Raw genomic sequence first — 9,945 nt, 5'->3', positions numbered from 1 at the left:
GGGGGGGCCCGGGATGGAGCTGGGGTGTGTTGGGGGGGCTGGGGGCGGGGGGTCGTGTCCCCCGGATCGGTGGGGGGGGGTGGGCTGCAGCTGCAAGCTGGGGCTGGAGCTGCTCTGGGCTCTTTCTGGAATATGGGGGCTGCACTCAGGGCTGTAGGGCTGCACTCCCGGCACATGGGGGCTGCACTCGGGGCAGGAGGCGGTAGTGCTGGGAGGGGACTACAGCAAAATTTGGGATGGCTGCAGCCCCCCCTCCATAACTCTCCTCCCAGTGCCACCCCACATCTCAGAGCACACGTCCCCCCCATGCCCTCCCCATGCCCCCTGGACAAGCCATGGCTTCATCCTGGCTCTGCCTCACCCTAGCTGGGCAGTGCCTGTCCCAGCCCCACTTCCTCCCTCACCATGGAGGGCATTGATTTGCCCCCACACACACACCTCTTCCCTTCCCGCTTCCACTTCCATAACAACAGGCTTACCAGCTGCACGCAGCTCTCTAAGCTGATGGGCTGTGCTTCTCTCCACCTGTGTGCTGCGCTGCAGCTGCACGCATGCATGAGCATCTATCAGCCAAATTATCAGCCACACCAGGTCAATTTCTGATACAACCAGTTTTCTTTATATTGGTGCCAATCTGATATCAGACCGATGTATCAGTGCACCTCTAGTATGTTATTCTATACCCTCACTATGGGATACAATAGTATTATACTATTCAAGTATTTTGTCAATACTTTTATTACAAATAATTAGAACCATAGACAAATACAGTTGGAAGGGACTTCAGAAGATCAGCCAATACAAGCCACTGCACAAGTCAGAATTATCCCAGACAAACATTTATCTAACTTGCACTTAAAGACTTCCAATCACGGAGATTTCACAACCTCTAGGTGTGTTCCAATACTTAACCAGACTCAGAGTTTGAAAGCTCTTCTTACTAAACTAAATTTCCCTTTTTACCATATAGATGTGCTATAAATACCATTAGTACTTTTCCTGTTCCAAGTGGACATACAGAACAATTGATTGTCATCCTCTTTAAAACATCCCTTTTTGTATTTGAGGACTGTCTAATCCAGAGGGTAGCAGGTTACAGCCCAAAGGCTGGATCCAGCTCGCAAAGGGATTGGATGCAACCCATGAAGTTGCAATCCAGTCCACATTTTACTAAGACCACACCTACTCCCCAGCTGTTTGATCCAGTCCTCATTTTGCTGATGACACACTAATTGCCTCTTGCCCTCCAACCAGCTGCTACAGCCCATTTGGAGAGCTGCTTTTCCTCCTTGCAGCCTTTGCTTATTGTTGCTGGAGGGAATGGAAGGGAAGGATGAGCCATAGGGCAAATAGAGTTGCAAGATGCAGCTCACATTTACAAAAGTTGGTTGACCCTACCCCATTATCTAATCTGTTCTCCACCACCGCCACCACCTTTCTCTCCTGTAAACTATCCAAAGATGTACCTCGGTATACAACTACATCTCATGCTCTTAGCAGATTCATAGGGTGTCCCAGTGTGTCACAAAGGATGGGCATCCTTGCTGAAGGATGCTTTACTTAGAATAAAAGCTACTTATTTCTGCAGTGTTCTTATGTGAGTATCTTCATTACTTTTGAAAACACTGTGTTCTGTAGTCTAAACATGTAGAGGTGGAAACCATTCATTGGGCATACTAATAAGAGATCATTTTTCTATCAGATGGAATATAGCTTTTAAATTTGTTTCTACGGAATCCCATATTATATAAGGATTCATTGTGATTCATTAAAACAATATTTATTTTATCCTCAAGACAAACATAAATGAAAGCAAAACAATCTAACTCACTTTTTAAGAGAAACAAAAAGAGATTGGATTTCACTTACAATTGTCATTTTTATTTATGTTACCTTTCCCTCTCCCTTTAAATGGTTCATATATACACAAGGGTCCCCTGAGTCTAGAAATTCTATGACAAAAAATGATCAAATTTAACAAAAATGAGTGTAGAATACTGTAGCAATAATAAAACAGACTTTTTTATATTAAAAAGCAATGTTCCTGCATAATATCAGCAATTCTAATTGCAGTATTTGACATTCAGTGCTAATCCACTGCATCTAAAGCTTATTAAAAGTGGCAGTAGACACATTGATACTATAGGAGCAAGTCAGAATTGTCAAAAACTATCCAACATTACGAATATGAGATAAAATTATGGATATTGTAGAAATATGATTTTGCATGAAATTTACAGGCATAGAATCAATAATACACTCGAGTGGAATTAATAGTGCTTACAGATGCAAGCAGTCCCAGCAGCACACTGAGATACTCCTAACAGGAAAAAAACTACTTTTGTCATTTAAGGCTTTTTTGTTTCGTTTTGGTTTGTTTTTTTTGTGTTGTAGTCTGGGCATGCAGTTCCTTCTCTCCATGGAGTTAGCAATAGAATTAGCAGTAAAGAAAAAAGATACTACATTTTTTTTCTTCCTAGAAAACAAAAGTCCAGGCACTGGACTGGGAGTCAGATGTGGATGCTATTTGTGACTGAGTCACTGGTAATCTCTGTGCAAACTATTCAATTCCCCTGTGCCTGCAATCCTCCATCTATGACACCTGCCTCGTGTAAAATATTTTGAGATCTACAGATAAAAAATGATTTATTAAGGTGACCATATTATTGTTACTACTACTACAATCAATATGTGGACTGGGAAGGCATTTATAGCCCAGTTTTGCCACCCATATTCCCAGTGGGCGCATCCACACTTAAATATTAATGTGCAATAAACTCTGGCACAGTTCATGCCTGAGTTTATTGTTCCTGGGCGCACATGTAAATGTGTGCCTGGAACCGCAGCACGTTGAGCCAGGGTGGCACCACCCCAGCTGGCAGGGGGCCCTGGGGGTCAGCCTGCAAGCCCAGGCCTGCTCCAACTTGGCTCAGCATGCTGTGGAGAGGCTGCCTAGGAAACAAGCATGCTGGGCTAGCCAGCAGGCAGCCCCCACACTGAAGCACCCTTGTACCCCAGCCAGCTTTGTCAGTGTCTACACGTGCATTGTGGCATAGTAGATAACTCTGCTTAAGGGTAGTACTTGCATTGATAAGTACTAACCTATGACGGAGTTAATTAGTTTACTAAAGCCTAATAGCTACACATGTGATGCTTTACTGTGGAGCTAATCCGGCAACTCCACAGTAAGCGTCTTGTGTAGATGTGCCCAGTGAGCAGCAATTTATGCTGTGAATAGCCTTCTTGAAATTAAGAAGATTATGTGCAGAGTAAATTACTATTCAGTGGATGTGTCTACATGTGCAATTAGTGCAAAGCAATTAACTCAGTAGCAGTGTAAGATGAATTAAATTACTTCTCGGTGCAGTGTTATGTGTGCGCCTGGGGCAGCAGCAATTTGAGCCAGGACAGAACAGTAATCCCCTTTTAATGGCCCCAAAGTGAAAGATATTCATGATGTAGAAAGCTGTTTATTTGTTACCTGGTATGCTCAGGAATCATGTCTCTTTGCAGCTTAGTAAAATGTTCATTCATTATTAATTCAGCAATGCACTTATAAACTGGATTTACTTTATTGACTATAGTCTGCTGCGTGTATTAGATTGGGTCACCTATTATGAGATGGCATTTTTCTTTTAATAGAAATAATTAAAGCAAGATTTGAAGGATACTTTTTAAGATTTTTTTTCAACTCTATTTCACCTTATTTTACAAATAAGTTGTTTCACTGTTGCCACTATTTGTAAACGCTTCCTGGCAGCCTTAAAAATCTTTCACTAAGCAAACAAAAACTGTCCCAGGAAAAATTATTAAATTAAGGCTGAGAGTGACTTGTCACAAGCAACCATTAATGAACACCATGGAGAATAGGATGTCTTTCTGTTCATTGTCTTTCTACAATTTATACTCAATATCCACAGATTATGCAGAGTAGATGTATGAATATTTGTTGTAGCTGCACATTTAGGCAAGCAAATAGGATTTTATAAATTGGTGGAAATAAGAAGTGAAAAATAAATTGTAAAGTCTGCTTCCTTAGGGCAAATATTTAAATAAAGCTTGTATCTTTGTAAATGCAAGGGCGGGTTTCAGTGTAGGTAGGTGTTTGGCTTCACTGCATGCAAATGCTTCTACGTAAACTTTTATGCATAGTACAGATTGATATGATGTATTTTAACATGTCATTATGATTATGAAAATTCACAAAAATTTCACCAAGGAAAACTTAAAACCCAGAATCACATTTACGTTAAATAATATACCCACAAGAAAATGAGATGTGCTTTTAAAATGCAGTGCATTCTACAGTTATAAATTTCTTTCATTTGAAGAAAGAATTTCCTAAAACAAAAAGTAAAAATAACAGAAATGTAGCATATAGAAAAAATAACTATTGGAATTTGTTACAGCTGCATTTAGTTAGCATGGATACTGCAGGGCATCTTCCTGCACTTGTGGGTCTTATGGTTTCATATGAAGGAAGGAAACCGCGATGCGTAGTTGACTCAAACACTTCTGTCCTTTGTAAAATTAAAATCTAGTGATGCATTGTTATCTAGGCTGCTGGCTTTTGCAGGCAGGCTTTGCCCCATAATGTGCTGTCCCCAGCCAGTTCTTGAAATAAGACAGTCCTTAAGTTACACAATCAAATAGATAACAAGTGAAATTAAACTCTTCTGCCTTGTCCTAGGCACTCAAGGAGGAACCCTTTGGGTCTAGCTCCCAGTCCAGTAGTTTGTCTCCTTCTGGCAGCAAGCAATTAAACTCACTACTTGCTTCCTCCTCTCCTTACTTGCTCTTCTGGGAGTTTTTATAGCTCCTAGCAGGACTCTCTGTCCAAAGGCCCTGAAGCTGGGCTATCTAACTAGGGATGTCTGGCCCCACTTAAGGGGACAGACTGTCTTGTTACATGCTTTTAGGGGCATTTGTATTGAAAATTAATGTTACAGAGACACCAGTGGATTTTTATGGGACAGTCATTATTGTCACCTTTGAAAATACGTTTTCTACCCTTAAGCCCAAACCTTGCAGCTCTTACTCAGGGTATGTACATACATTACATTCATACTGATGGAATAGCAGTTGCACCAGTAGAAGTCCTAAGGATAGAAACAAACATCTCTAAGTGAAGCGTATCAGCTGTGCTGGGATGTGTCATGGCACAGCTGATCTGCTTCATTGGGATAAACCAGGGGCGGGCAAAACAGCCCATGGGCCAGATCCAACTCACCAAGGGATTTTATCTGGTCTGTGGCAGATCCCTCAACCCTGCTCAGCTTGGTGCAGGGGGCAGCCTGAGGTGTAGTGCGTACAGCCAGTCCTGCCACCACCAAGTGTGCAGTAGGGCTGGGGAGGCATAGTAGCTGTTCCTGGGAAGCTGAGTCCACCAGCTGCAATGGCTCCTTCCAGTTGTCATTGCCAGTGTTGCCACTGCCACCAGCCCCACCCCCACTGCCTGGGCACCCCAGCCCGTCCTCCCAGTACCCACTGCCAAGGATGCCGGATGAAGCCAAGGATGCCGGATGAAGGCATCCTGGAGACTGGCCTGGCACTCCCGTGGGCAGGGCACACTCAGCTGAGCAGATGAGATGGGACACGGGTGGGCAGGGAGTGGTGCCTGGGAGGGGGACGAGCAGACAGGGTCTGGGCTGGGATCCCAGGGTAGTGGCAGCACAGGGCCATACTGGGAGCTGATTGCAACTCTGCCCTGAGCCCTGGTCCTACACTGTCACTTCCCCAAGATCCAGGCTTCGACCACCCATCCTGCTTCTGGATGCCCTCCCTGCCCACCCAGAGCCCACATCCCATCTATGTAGCTGAGAGCCTGTCTGCCTACTCTGTCCAGCGCTCCCAGACTGGTCTAGTAATCTACCACTTAGTGACATGAGCATGGTGGGGGGGAGGTACTAACCCAGCCCATGCAGCTCACTCAGACTCTCTAAGTGGCCCTCCAGCCCAAATAATTACGCACCCCAGGCTAAACATATTGCCCATTGTGCTTCTCGCTGATGCTGTAGGACAAAGGGCAACAGGTTCTCCTAGGGCTTGAGGGCCTAGTCCTGCACAACACAGGAATTCCCACCCAGGATCAGGTCCCAGAGTTCCTAAGAGTGCTTTTCTAACTTTCCCTGCTTACCAAGATGCACCCCAGACATCCTGGGGGCACGTCTCAGTAAGAGGGAAACTCCCCCTTTCCCCAATTACCAAGGTACTCCCTGGAGTTTCTGGGGATGTATCTCAGTAAGAAGGGCAACCCTGACTTTCCCTGCTTACCGAGGCATGCTCTGCAGACACATCCTGGGGATACATCTTGGTAATTGGGTAATAAGCCATTACTTTGCCTGCTTACCAAGGCATGCTTTGGAGATCCTGGGGGCATGTCTCTGTAAGCAAAGAAAGCCAAGCAGGCGCCCAGGGCTTGAAGGGCCCAATCCTGTAGGGAAATTCCTGGGGTGTAAAGAACTGGAATACTCAAGCCCCCGACCACTTCTAGGGGTGGCTAGAGAGCACAGGCAGCTTCAGGCTGCCTACACTCATGCAATAAAATAAACAGACATCCACCTCTAAAGAGTAGCACAAAGTGATACTGCCTTCATTACTGCCACTATTTGTGGCAAAACTGCCACTATTTGCTTGGCCTTTCTGCCAGCATAAAAGTTTTATGGTGGCACAAAGGCAACGAAAGGCAACATATGTTTTCACCTTAAACAGAATGGTGGATCTGGTAGACCTTTTACTACCTCTGATGAGTTAGAAGTAACTTTGGTAAAGTCTCTACCAGAGGAATAAAATCTTGTGCACTTACCCTGTTGATTAAAGCTCCTGCTCTTGTCCTCTGGCATCCCACTGTGTATTGTTCTAGGTCCTCTTCTTTACCATGCCAGGAGCCGGTCTGTTATTTGGCTAGACTCTGCTTCTCTGAGTCACAGTTTGCTCTGTGACTTGGTCAGAGCAGCAGCCCAGTCCCTCTCTACAGTCCCTCTGTACAGCCCTAGGGTGGTAAGCCCAGTTACTCCCAGCCCCAGGGCTGTAAGCTCCACCCTAGGACTGAAAGTGCAGTCCCTCTCTATAGCCCCAGGAGTGCATTATTGACAACCTTCCTGACCAGCCCCTGGGCTCTTGCCACCCAGGCTTTGCAGTGACTTGTGGGTTGGGGAACTTCCACAGTAAACATCTCAGCAGCTACATGTGCGTCCCATTAAAGTGCACAAAATGAATACACTCTGCAGCAGGGTAGTACTTGTAAATATACCAGTACTTGTAAATATACAAATATTACCCTGCTGCAAAGGTTTTTTTTATGCACAACAGTGCACACAGAGACACTGAGCCAGGTGGCTGGGGCATGAAGGTGCTTCACTTTGGGGGCTGCCTTCCAGCTAGCCCCATACTGAAGCACCCGCATGCCCCAGCCAGCACCTCCACAGCCCACTGAGCTGGGTTGAAGGAGCCGCAGGCTGGCAGGCAGATCCTGGGTCCCCTTGCCACTTAGGGTTGTCCAACAAGGCTCCCTGTGCTGTGCATGAATAAACTTCAGAGCCGATTGCTCCAGAATTAATTGCTACTGGGCACACGTTCAAACAGCGCTCCCAGGAGAAAAAACTCCACAGCAATAAGCTCCAGAGTTTTAAAAAAAAAAAAATCACCCAAATCTAAACAATATTCTATTTTAGGTATAACACAATATTTCATTTGACTCAAAATGATCGTATTTTAGGTTTTTGTTAAGCTGAGAAAATCAATTTCCATTGTTTTGTTTTGAAATGATTTGAAGCTGGACCACTGAATTGATATCAGTGATTCACACAGCTCTACTTATTAACCTTCAGTTTCAGGTAAAGGACCTGTGAGATTCTGGTGACCATCAAATTCAAATTCAGATTTTAGTCTAAATCTAACCTAAAATAGAATGCTTTGCTGGAATCACTGCATGAGGTTAATATATATATTCAAAAAATTCCACTTGCTAAGAGACGGATCATGCAGCAAATAATTTATTCAGCCAGTTTAGCCTATTTTATTGTTTGTGAATGATCAGTTACGCACTGAAATACTTTCATTTTTATTTATATTGGATCACTATTAGCCATATGGTTTATGTGAATGCAGATGCAAACTACTCTCAGTCATAATTTGATATTTGCCATGTAACATTCCTTAAAGTGCATGATGCCCTCAGTTGGACGATTCCAACACATTACCTGCTCTGGGTCTCCTGTCTGAAAGCCTGGCAGCTGGTAAGCAGAAGGGGGGTGTTGTGAACAGAGTGGGGTGGGTGCTCTCCTTGAGCGGCCAGCCGGTCAGCCCTAACCTGTGCTGTTGGGTGTTGTCAACTATCTGCAGGCAGATTGGGGAGCCTACAAAGTATGCTTTGGCTGGGTGCTGTCAGCTGCCCAGGCTGTTTGCAGAGCACCCAGGTGGACCCCTGAATGCATGTGGTGTTTTACTGCCAGGGTTTCCAACTGCTTAAACTGCTAAACTTCTACTGATTCAGTTGGACACATGCACATACCCTTAGTCATTACAAAAGCACACTTCCCATTAATGTCCACACATCCACTATACTATGCATTTGTACTTTTAAAATAGTGTTTTGTATCATAAGTGTCACTTGTACACAGTGAGCCCTTCTATGTCCAAAACATCATGTTGCTATTGTGAAATATACATACACATATTTTGCACATGCATCCATTATGTCCACCTTAAAAATGTGACCTGCAAAGTCTTTATGGAATATACAAACAATCCATCTTTAGTAGTCATTAAAAACTATAAGCAGTTGGCCTGTAGAAATAATGTAGGCTTTGTATAATTGTGTAATTAATTTACACCCTTAAATAGTGTTAACTACAGAATATTAACTGTTGTGCTGACATCTTCCTGGTCTGTCACCCAAAACAAATGCATACTCCCTCCATCATGTAGGAGGTAAATCTCATATATGGTGCTAATAAAAGATATCGCCTCTACCCCAAGAGTTTTGTCTGTCTATGCCTTTAAACCAACATGGCTACAACCAATATCCCTGAATATATGGTGCTGAAATTCCAATGGAACATAAGCATTTCAAAAGAACATTGAAACTTTCCAAAACTGCACAGAAGCTGGTAACAAAGAAGTTAAACAGATAACATTTGGAAACCATATCTACCTTATACTGTCTGCATGTTTCAACATAAGTTTTACTTGTAATTCTGTACTACCTAGACCAGGAACAGTTAAAAGAACTTTTTATTTTTGTGTTTACTATGGTGCAATGTAGGTATTTATAGTTTCCCTATGTTAAATCTTTTCATAGTTTAAATTGGGTAGAGTAGTCCTTTCTTTCTATTTTAAACTGTTATATAGAGCTGACACATGCTGTTAAAAAGTGCTTGAGAGGTATGTCTGATAGTGAGATAACTCCAGTGTCTATATTTATAGATCTTACTCTGATTTGGGAGCCTTCTATATTTAAGTATCTCATGGAAATGAAATGGATGGGTGGTATTCAGGTTACCTTTAAATTATCACAAAGGCACTTAAAATGGGAGCATTCACTCATTAAACAGTGTTAACTCATGCTAAGTACCCTCTAAACGTTTTCAATTTATGTCAGTTTAAGCCAGGGTTTTCTCTGATCCATTTTACCCTGGTCATCGCAGGGTATTACTAGACTACAGGGAGATAAAATGCTATGTTTTCAATCCTCCAGCATCCCAGGATGTACCATTCCCAGTCCTTCCTACTTCTTTGCTCCAAGGGCAGAACCCTACTGCTGGGAGGGGGGAGGGAGTGCTGGCCCAAAGTCAACACCCCCTCCCTCCTCTAAGGAGTGTGACCCGAACACATCCTGACCACTCTGAGCACCTAGGTACAGCTCACCAATTTATTGCTTGCTTTAGAGCCCCTGTGCACTCAGTTGGCTGGCCATTGGTGCAAAGGAGCAGTTAAAAAGCCAGT

General features: G+C 43.7%; 1 protein-coding gene across 7 annotated transcripts in view; it reads left to right on the top strand.

Moving 5' to 3' along the window:
- Positions 1–9,945, top strand: part of NTNG1 (netrin G1) — a 392,694-nt gene that overhangs the window by 171,742 nt on the left and 211,007 nt on the right. The gene's annotated exons all lie outside the window — the stretch shown is intronic.

Source organism: Gavialis gangeticus, unplaced genomic scaffold (genome assembly GCF_001723915.1).
Source record: "Gavialis gangeticus isolate Ggan-Ray unplaced genomic scaffold, GavGan_comp1, whole genome shotgun sequence".
Taxonomy (NCBI): Eukaryota; Metazoa; Chordata; order Crocodylia; family Gavialidae; genus Gavialis; species Gavialis gangeticus.
This window is presented reverse-complemented; position numbering and strand designations above follow the sequence as displayed.